Genomic DNA, 11,546 nt, shown 5'->3' with positions numbered 1-11,546 from the left:
TAAGTGAACAAGGGAGAAAGACACAGACAAGGAACAAAATCTACTGAAACCAGTGGGACACCTAACTGAGGATTGGAGAGCTGTGATGGCAGGGAGGATATGCTGACAGGGTTTTAACTTGCAGAGTGAGAACTGGAATTGACTGGACAAGGAGAATGACACAGACAAAATGGGAGAAGAATGAAAACCAGAAGAAACTGCATTTAGGAGCTAATAGTGAAGAAAAATTAAGCTAGGACTAGAAGAATGAGGTGAGAAGGGGAATTTGGACCAGCTGGATAAGAAGGTCGAGATAATCAGAGTGGTGGTGGGGAGACAGGTAAATCTGGTAGCTGCATGGACAACCCAGAACACAGAGATCTCAGTAGGCACAGAACAAGAAAAAAAGGTTTAGAATACAAAACCATAAAAGAAGAAACTATATCCAGGTGAAGAAAGATAAAGTAGGCTGGTTAGGTAGGTAGAGGCAGGAGAACAACTGAAGAAACACATCTCATTGCATACTTACAAGAAGCAAAGCCTGATTCCTGAGCAGTTGCTTAAAAAATTGTCTCCATTGTTCAATGAGTGATTTTAGGCCTTTTTCACTGAATAATAATTAAATTCTGCCCAGAATACTACATTATTTACACTTCCGGAAGCTTTACTGCAGCAGTGCTTTACAACAGAAATTCATAACCATCACTTCGTCTTGCCACATCACTTGTGAAATGAGGGTGCTTTTTGCTTCATTTTATAGATGGAAGACAAAGAACCAAGTTGTTAAAGACAAAAATACCTGGTATTATGGTGCGCCCAATTTCAGGTGTGACATTTCAGAATACCTAGCACTCAAAGCACAGCTCTTACTGACCTCAGTTACAATCAGATTCCAGGGTACAAAATCAGGCATGCAGAGAAGAATAAACAAGAAACACCTAGAACACACAATTGATGACTACTTGCAAAATCATGTCATATAAGATTTGTCATTATTATACAGGAATGCCTTGGCATATACAACAATATCACTGGAGTCTCTAAAGTAGCACCTAAGATGCTGAACACTCTTTAGAGCCCCGTTTCATTTTTTGCAATAAATGAAACAAGAATTGTGCACATAACCTCATTTTCTACATTTTTTGTGTTAATCTTCAAAGCAAGTTCTTCATGTACACCGAACCTTCTTTACAAAAAACATATTGAGATAACGTACAGTTAAACACTGCATATGTAATTCATACTGCATATGCACATGGAGTCAATCATGGAAATTTGGCCTCTACAACACCACAAACAGAACAAACCGTTGCCTTAGGATCACACAAAATAAAACAACAAATTTAACAAAATTGTTTTTCCTCCCAAGTTTTATTAAGATTTCCCAGCCAAAGTTTCAAATTAAGTTTACCATATGCCTTTGTTTATTGTCCATGTAAAAATTCTAATCAGTACATTATGTTTCTACATTTTAATTTTGCTTTGGAAGGCTGTAGGGCCAGTTCAGTTGCAAAAGGCCTTCTAAAGAAATACCTCTATTACTTCTTGTGCCAGAAAAGCTTGAAAAAAAACCACTATGTGAAGTCACTCTCTGTATTGCCCCAACACAGTGACATACACTGGCTGCAATCCAGCCCCTTTTCAAAGCATGCTAATTACTTCCAAGCACTGAACGTTGAGATAATGGGATTCTCTGAAAATTAAGCATGTGGATCCCAGGACTACTCGGTCTCAACAGGTAGTGAATATCCCTTCAACAAAAGACAGAAGCAATCATGTAGCCAAATCTACCTGGAGTTGTTCTGGGTAAGAAAAATGCTTGTACATGCTGTGGAAATGTTCAAGATGTCTCAGAATCATAGAATCATGGAATATCCAAAGTTGAAAGAACCTCACAAAGATCATCAAGTCTAGATCCTGGCTCCATACAGGACCATCTGAAAATTAAACCATACATCTGAAAGTGCTGTCCAAATGTTTGTTGAACTCTGTCAGGCCTGGTGCTGTGATCATTTGCCTGGGGACCACACACAAATTTTTCTCCTACAGTGGTGAATGGCATCTCTGTAGCCCTTCCATGTCACTTGACCTTGCTTCCAGCATCCAGACGCTTTCCTTTTCCACCTAAGCTTTAGGAGATCCCTGTTCAGCCAAGCCGAGTTTCTGCCCCACCTGACTTTGGAATTGCCTACTCCTGCACTCTGAAGAGGTAAGCAGTTTCCCAGGGGACCTTACTAACTAGTTCCCTGAGCAGCCTGAAGTCTGTTGTCTCCATAGCCAAGGTCAAAGTTTTGCTGGCAGTTTTTCTTCCATCACCAAACAAACTCAACTACTACATGGTAGCAAAGACAGCCACCAATCACCACTTAACTCGTAAGACCCTCTCTGCTCACATACAACATATATATAGGGGCACCATAACTAATCAGTTCCCTTAGTACCTGTACCAAGAAGTCATCTTCAACGTGCTTTAGGAATTCCCTGGACCTATTTGTATCACATGTATGGTATTCCAAATTAACACCTGGAAGCTCGAGTCACCCATAAGGACAGGACAGCTGACAGAGATATCCTTAATTCTTTATAAAATAATCCATTGGTGTCATTATCCTGGCAGGGTGGCCTATAGAAGTCTCCCACAACATCTGCTTTAGTGTGTCCCTTAATCCCTACCCAGAGGCTCTTAGTGTTGTTGCCAACTGAAAGCTCCATACAATGCAACCCCTCCATCACATACATCACCACCCCCACCCTTGCCTGCCCTACATATCCCTTCTGAAGAGATTATAACCATCCACCACAGCACAGTCACAGGACTCTTCCCAACAAGTCAGATTTAAATTGGAAGGAAAATGCTGAAAGTTCACTTGCCCAGATCAAAGATACTGACTTAAGACAAAATTCCCTGAGAATAACCAAAGGAGAGAGAGCTAGATCTTAGAGAGGAAAAATACATATAATTTGAAAAAAAAAATTGCTTCACCTTGTATAGTATCAAAAATAACCTTCTTCCTATGCATCTTATCACTTAGTTGCACAATACCCCGAACTTGTGTTCATCAGGTATATATAGTAAATAAGACTTCTCTTTCTGATTCTTTAGATAATGGATTGGGGATGGAAAAGAACAACACTTACATTGTTTCCATTGGGGTTTTATTTTCCCTTATCACCTTTTTAATATGTGCTCATAAAATGGAACATTTAAAAGGAAAGAAGTCCTGGATCCCCACTCCCTACTAATTACTCTAGTCCCAGGATACAAAGTGTTTTGAGTGTTTTATGAAGGAATTCAAGGTCCATTTGTTTTTTAAAAAAAATACTTGGAAAAACTTAAACAGATTGTCCAGCAGAATGGCAGCAGGCAGGGTGTCTATAACTTTATGCACATCCATTATAATAGGTATGACTTAGCAAAGGACAGTCCAACCTCACTGCACTCTTCTCCTTCATACTCCCGGACGGCCCCCTATCATTACATCTAAAAATTTAGCAAGTTTACAGCTTTCATAAAAGCTAAGAGATATCCTTCCAGGATATGTTCTCTGGAACTCCTCTGCTTTTTACAGTTCCAAGAACAACACACAACTAAGAAACAAACCAACTGTGGCAGCTAAGCTATTGACAATTTTTCTGAGCATTTAAGATGCCACTAGCTCAAGATCAGTCATATGCTTGATCATCAGGACCAAAAGAATACAAAGATGTTTCATGCACTGTCCTGAGCCTCACATCACCATATCTTTATCTGCTGGTACCCAGGATTAGGCTCAGTTTTGGAAACTGTTATCATAAATAGAAAGAGTTGGGAGGGAACCTTCAGTCTCAAATCTGCATTTCCTACTGTAACCACTGAGCGTAGTCTAACATGGTCCTATAAATCCATTTAGGGGATTTTAGTGAATGTAATGCATCTCCTACTCTGCTATGATGCAGTGGTATGTTTATTATAACAACTATGCAAATACTCGCACTATCTACTCCTAAGCTAAATCGTAGTCAAAATAGAGTGCAGATGTCCAACATGCAACACTAAAACAATCAAGCCTATCCATATTGTTTTTTCAGTGCAATTCACGTTCAGTTTTTCTCTGGTACCTGTGAAGATCAGCAAGATAAGGGAGAGATTCAGCTTTCACTTCTCTTGTACCAGTATTGACATTCCAAAGGATTACAAATTGTTACAAGAATCTCTCTGAAATCTTAAGCTCAGGTAAGTATCATTTCAAAATTCACGGTCTCTCCAACTCCGGTGATGTTCTTTTCTCAACTACCTAAAAAGAACAAGCTAAGCAAGCTATGACAGGACTGCCTGACCTTAGGCCCACCACGTTCAACTTGAAAGGGTGGGAGTGGTGAGCTGTACTATAGAAGTAGTCTTGCAGTCAAAAATCACTTTTTTTTCTCTTGCAGGTATTTCTCAGTTTGATCACTTCCTTAAGGCAGTTCATCGCTGAGCTGCGAGATGTACCTGTGCCTATTGACACATGATAATGAGACAAAGAAGAGAGGAACTATGGGGACCTGTGAGGAAAGGGAAGCTTTTTTTTTTTAAATCACAATTATAGCAAAAGTATCCCTCTAAAGTAACATCTTCTGCGACACAAACTATCAAAGCTTTACTTACGTGACACATTCTACACATCGCCATAAGAATAAGGGAGAACATGTCTCTTAAAAAAATACTGGAAAATGTTACAACAGTTTGATAACAAGGTTAATTACACACTGCAGCTCTTCAGAAGGCAGTGGCCCTACCATATGATAGCCTGCCATATTTTCTACTCCCTGAACAAATCCACATCTCAAGCAGCCTGTGATGAGGGTTCTGGAATCTAACAAAAAGCCTGTTTTCAATCACTAAATGTTTTGAAGGATGTAATTCTTTCTACAGTGAAATATAAAGGTATTGAAACTTCATAAATAAGCTCTAATACTCTAATTTTGAAATTGTGCCAAGAATCAAAGCATGCTGTCTGAATACAGCATTTATACAATATATAGAAGGATGGAAAACCCCTGACTTTCTCTCTTCAGTTTTTCATTTTATTTTCAACTTGCTTTAACCTACAGCTGTGTCATCTTTTTTTCCAGGAAACATCTTCTGTGTATCAGTCTCAAAACCCCCACACATTTTGTTCTCTTTCCTTTTATAGCTATCAGCTGTCAGGGAAGATCATTAGCAATTTTTTTCTTTTTCTCCACAATTTATTTCCGATCCAACATATCCCTGGGGATATGGATCGGCAAAGCTCCACTGACTTTAATGCCACAGTTTACAGTAGATGAGGATCTGGCCTTCAGATGGGGCTTTTATTTCAACTTCTGCAGTAATCTTTCCTTGGAAAGAAAAAGAAAAGCCAACATATTTTGGACTGCCTGACTGCTGACAATGAGTAAGTACTCTACAACAGACTCTACTGTTCACAAGGTACTAGAGAGATCTTTTAGTTCAGTTCCAGTGGAAGAAATATTTAATAGAGAAATCCATCCTTCCTAAATGCAGTTTCTGAAAAAGGTGTAAGAAACAGGGCTAGATGCAGCCATGATGTGGATGAGATGGCAATTCCACTACAACCAATGCTAATGCTGAAAGAAAGATCACATAGTTTAGGTTCCTGGTGAGTCTCTCTTTTCCCATCAAAGAGCTCTCTCTACGCACTGTGGACTACAGCATGCCAAGTACTTGGACGATAGTTCAGTTTCTTTGATAAAACATAGGTGGCTTACCTTTAAAAAACAACAAAAAACACAATCAAACCACTTCTTCTAGTCTGCTGGCAGAAGCATGACAGTCTGAATGATATAAGTAATATGAAGTCTTCTTTTTTTTTCCTAATTGGAAAAAATCCTATAGTGACATTGATTCCAGACCCCAAATTATAGGTTGTCCTTCTTCATAACCCTACTTTTATACTCTGTGTAATTAATCCATCAGTGCTGTAATCAGTGACAAGTTAAATTTGGAAAAAAAAATGCCACTAAATTTATAATCCTGAGGGCTGGTCACAAGAAAAACTAGATGATCTACCTGAAAATTTTAAGAATGCAGCAAAAGAGGACTAAATGACAGCAAATAGACAGTGTCTCTGACTGAAACATCCTCCTCATGGCTGCACATTCGCACAGGTACACTTCTGCAAGTCTAGTATTTTTGTACTCTACTGACACCGTACTGTGGGTTTTTTTCCCCACTAGTCTGAGCAGCTCTTAGATGAAAACTGCTTTCAAGGTAGCTGCACAAACACTTGTACACATACACAAAGAAGTACACTTAAGCAAATTTTTTGTGCATTCTGCAAGTGTTTTATATGAAAAACAGGTCTCAACAAATGAGGTACAGTACTGCTAAGAAATTAAATATTAGACTTAGGGACTCTGCAGTTATCCAACAAGATCTGTTCCAGATCTGTGTGAAAAACTTTGTTGCCTTTAAATGCATAAACACTTTCTTTTTTAATTAATGTGCAGGATGAAAACGCATCAACACAACAGCTGGAAGCAATAAATCACATAAATTTGAAGTTCAACAGAAATTGTCTGATTATCTGATAAAAAGCACAGATGTGAACAGGCTTACAGTAAAAATTCTGTTAACTACTACATTTGCCCCTGACGGCAGCTTTTGCTTATGCACATAAGTACCATGTATTTTGCAAGTGGATGTAAAGACTGCCAAAAGTGTTTTGCTTTAGACAGCTCATTTTAATTCATGTTCAGATTATCTCCCAGAACATCCATTTATTAGTCAGACTTGCATCATTAAGCTCACCTAAGAAACTCTGTGTGCCTCAGCTCCCAGTATAGTTTCATGTCATTTCATAAACCCTATTTATGGAAGAAATGAAATCGATGGTAAACTAAATGATAACTGAAAAACTCCCCACCCTTCTCTGTCCCTCTACTCCCCTTTAAAGTAGATACTGGTCTGTCAGTGGTGGGGAAGCAAACCTGTATGCCATTCACTAAATGCCAGTTTCCTACAAAAGAGTAAAATCCCCAAAGAAGATTTGAACTGGCAACACTGCAGCAAGCTACAAATTTTTCTAAAATAAATTTGACAGGTTTGCTGTAAGGCAAGCTTCTCACCTGAAAGGGTAGGGACGTTTAGTTTCATGAGCTTGATGCATCCTTGTTTACAGTCCATTGTCTTAAAAGATAAATAAAGACTCACCTACTATCCTTTTCCTTACAAACTTACATCATACCTATCATTGCAAGTAGCAGGTTAAATTCTTACTGCTGGACAACTTCTATTTATTGTGCCTTTCACTGAACAACTGAATTCAGGTATCAAAATACTGTAGTGTTTTGCTAATCCCTTCCATACTGGGGCAGGGTGGAAGGGGCTTACTGCTCAGTGTATGGGACTGACACCGCTGGATGTTTGCACTTGCCAAAGGATCATTCCAGCAGTATCTATCTGCAGCATATCCAACGAAGTTTCTAGAACACCGTGTTCCTGCGGCAGAATCACAGAAACACTTAGGTTGGAAAAGACATTTGAGACCATCAAGTCCAACCATTAACACAGCACTGCCAAGTCACGGCATGACAATACACAGCTTATGCCTTAATCCTACACAGGCAAGATGTTCTCACTCCTTAGGAAAATGGTATTTGATAAGTCAGCAAAGGAAAGTGAAAATTTTTCAGAAAAACACATCTGTAAGAATTTGTCAGTTTTCTAAAATGTCACTGTCTCAATTTTAAAACCTGCAGTGACATCTCATGTCTCCATGGTACTACCAGCAGTGAACACATGTCAAAAAGCAGGGAGAAAACAGGGGAACATATAGGGATGTAGAACACTGGGTAGCTGGTATTAATGTGATCTAACCTCTTTAGTTAATTACAGCCAACTCATTTATCCTCCCAAATGAAGTTAGTACAATACAAATTTTCTGTTATAAGGCAGATAAGGCTGTTTGTGCACACAGACTCATAACATGTCAAGAAAGCTAGTTTTAAATAACAGGAAAGAATCTGTGGGGAAAATGAAATTAAATTCATGAAACCTTGTCTAGTTTCTTTTAAGGAACAAGGCCAGAGGATTGAAACCATCACATGAACATCACTACAGGAAGCTTTATATCTGCTTTGCAAAAGCCAGCAAGAAGTGAACTAATATTCTATATTAATAAAGTTAACATGTTCTCTCAAAACAACTTGTCTAAATGCTCAGTCAAAACTGAGATCTAGGACTAAAACCATTCCAGTCTAAGAAATCACTGCATCCTTATATTCTCCCACAATTAAATGAAAGATCAGATTTTATTCTTTAATTAACTCAAACCACAATATCCTTTTATAGGTCAGAGGAAAACCACCGTATAATTGATTTTCTGTGATGAACAGCAAAGCTTCTAACTAGGTGTCTTGGGAGTCTGGTTTCTTTCTTGCTTACGTTGCTGCAAACATTAAGGCACCTCATGGATAGAAAGAAACCAGGGAGAAAAACAATAGGCACGTTATTTTGTTGTTGTTGAGACTGGGTTTTGAGCCCAATACAATTCCAGTGTGATTATTTGGGTGATCAAACTCAGGCTCTGGGTGAAAACTCAGCTACTCGTACCTGTGTACTACCATGCCACCTCTGAGTCGTTACATTTCACTGTAGCAAATCCTCACTTTGCATCTTTCACGTGTGCACTCTGTAGAAAAAAAAAAGCAACACATTGGAAACACAGTTGATTAGCTCATTTGACTAATTTTGTGTCCAACTACAAATATTGAAAAGTGAGTATGCCAAAGCAGGAAATGTAATAAGTAAAACCTCTAAAGCCTTAATGAGGGGAAAAAATCTAAACTGTAAGACTATACATTGTTTTATCTCTAAACACTTGGCTTTTAGTGAAGTTAATTACTGAAGCCAAATTTCGCAATGGCAATTTTTGGTATTTAGTGAGTATGACAGCGATTTTAACTAGATGACATAAAGACAATCCTCAGAGAAATGCCCCGTCTTTTGTAGAAATATTTTTTCCTCATTTGGTAATCACTGGTCTTAGCACAAAAGGAAGGAAAATAGAATATCTGGAAAAGTGACCTCTGCAATGTTCCTAAGAATAGATGGTTTACTGAGCTCCCTTACATAAACTGCTGATCTTTGCACTTGATTGCCACATGAAGATGAAATTAGATCAAGTTAATATAACTTTCAGAAATGCACATCCTTTTTTTCTTTTTTTTTTCTTTAACGTTTCATAACCCATATCACCTTCACTTAAAAATTGATTTTGCCTGCTCTTTATGCCTGTTCTTGTGTCCTATTGTTGGTTTCGGAGATTTTTGACCTATCCTAAAGAATTTTATCACAGAGTGTCATACAAGAGAAACAGAAGCAGCAATGTTTGCATAACTGCCGCTAATCACAGGAGAACTTGACAGCTCAGACCTGTCAATCCCATGTTTTTTGTTGTTGTTGTTTTTAATATTTTTCCTTCCCATGAGAACAAAACTGCATGTCCCCAGTGCAGTAAAGTAGCAGTCATTTCAGAGACCAGGATAATTCAGCAGATTCAGCCAGGCACAGAGCAAGGCAAAAGCGCTAACACAGCTATGGAAAGAGTTCCAAGTGAAAAATAACTGAGGAAAGATATGGCAGATATTTATAAAGCTGTGAGAAATTTGGAGACAATGTCTCATTAATAAAAGGATAGGATGTCAACTAAATGCAGATGCTGGCAGATTCAGAGTAAGCAAAATGTGCATGTATTATGTACTTAAGTTATAGAACATTTCACACCATGATTTTGTGATTGCTAAGAGTTCAAATCAGCAGACAGTGTGAGCAGTAAAACTGAAAGTAAAGTATATCAGAGGTCATTAAATATAAAGATGCCATCTTTTAGCTTTAGGAGACCCCAGTCCCTGAGCTGTTGGAGAATGGGAAAAATCTGGAAGTATTACCACATTTCTGCTTTGTTCTGTGCTCTTTATACAGCTGCATTTGTGCATTGTCAGACAGGATAGCAGCTTAGAGAGACATTGGTCGTATCAACTGTTGCCATCCAGGCTTCTATGGCTAGTTATCCAAATGTCAAAAGTGAAGCGACATGAAAACAAAAGCAAGCAATCAAGCTCTACAGATCAAGTGCAAGCGTATTGCAACATTGTTTAATTTACTGCCTCAGAGAAGCAAAAGATTATGCCTATTAAAGAACAACTCTGATTTCTAAAGCAGTGTTCATACTTAAGGACTGGTTTAAGGACAAGAGCTCTTGTAGCATCATTTATCCCACACCGACTTTCAGGGACAAGGAAAAATAATTTGAAAAGTTTCTGCTCAGCCAAGGATCTGACAATTTATCATCATACAGAACACAAGGAAAAAAGATTGCTACATAGAGCCTGAAGTTAAGCTCTCTCTAACAGTAGGATGAACTTAATAAAAGGATGTACACAAGTCACTTATTAAACGGAGCAGAAAGACAATTTCCTGTAATGAACACCAGGGATTTTGTCCTGAACAGTTACAATTTCCAGACTGCTCTGCTTCCAGCTCTAAACTGCTCCTTTGTATGTCTCTAGGAAGAAAAACAGGTGAAGAAGTATTTGGCTACCAGTACTGCTGGAGGTTCCACTTCTGACTTCCAGAACACAGTCAGTACCGCCTTCCTTGCCTGCAGTACCTAAAAAATAAATTATAGAAATTGTCTTAGTTTAGAAGGACATTTTCAGAACATCCTTTTGTTCACTGTCTTCTGAAGGATACTTATCCTACTGAAAACCAAACAAGTACCCTATTTGTTTCAAACTTTAAAGCATTCAATATACAAAAAGCTGTAAGAACGAGACTGTCATTCGTAAAGCCACCTCCAGGTGGAAATGTAGGGTGATGATAGCCAGGTTGGAAGTGACATTTCCACCTAACGTTTTTCTGTTCTTGACTCCTTTGGATTGTATTCATCCATTGCACATTAAAGAGCCTAAATATCTATACTTCAAGAGTCAGTGTGAACTCATTTTTGGAAGTTTGTAGTATGATATCCTATATTGACGAGGGAGCTAGAGCTCCATACTAGATTCTACTTGGTTATTTTATCACACAGTTACACACTGCACAGTGGTCCCATAGGACTAAAGGGAGATTCCGGTTACTTACAGAGAGGAAAAAATAGCTAGCTTTTCATTTGAAGAACTAAGGGTTGTTTGTTTTTAGTTTTTCCACACTTGTTTTGGTAATAGCTGAAGACTTATGGTTAGATTAAGGGGACTCAAACATAGTGTACATCATTTCTTCTGTTCCAGCTGTGTAAACACTTATGCATGTGACCAAATTTAAGCTTGAAAATGTCACCGGGATAAATTGTAAGTTTAGTATATGCAAAAACTGAATCAAATCTATCAATGCATACATATTTGTGTCACAAACACTGGAGCGTCTTTACCTTTTCTGACACATTCTTACACAGTGCAAGTGGCATTATTTATTTATTTATTTATTTAGTGGCATTGTGAGGTCTGCCTGCTGTCTGTCTGTTTATATGACAACAATACTGCATCTGGCCTCTTACAAAATAATAACAAAAAAACACATCATTTTCTGATATTTAAAAATAGAG

This window comes from Anser brachyrhynchus (genome assembly GCF_964034855.1).
Source record: "Anser brachyrhynchus genome assembly, chromosome: 2".
Lineage (NCBI taxonomy): Eukaryota > Metazoa > Chordata > Aves > Anseriformes > Anatidae > Anser > Anser brachyrhynchus.
Note: the sequence above shows the minus strand (reverse complement) of the source record.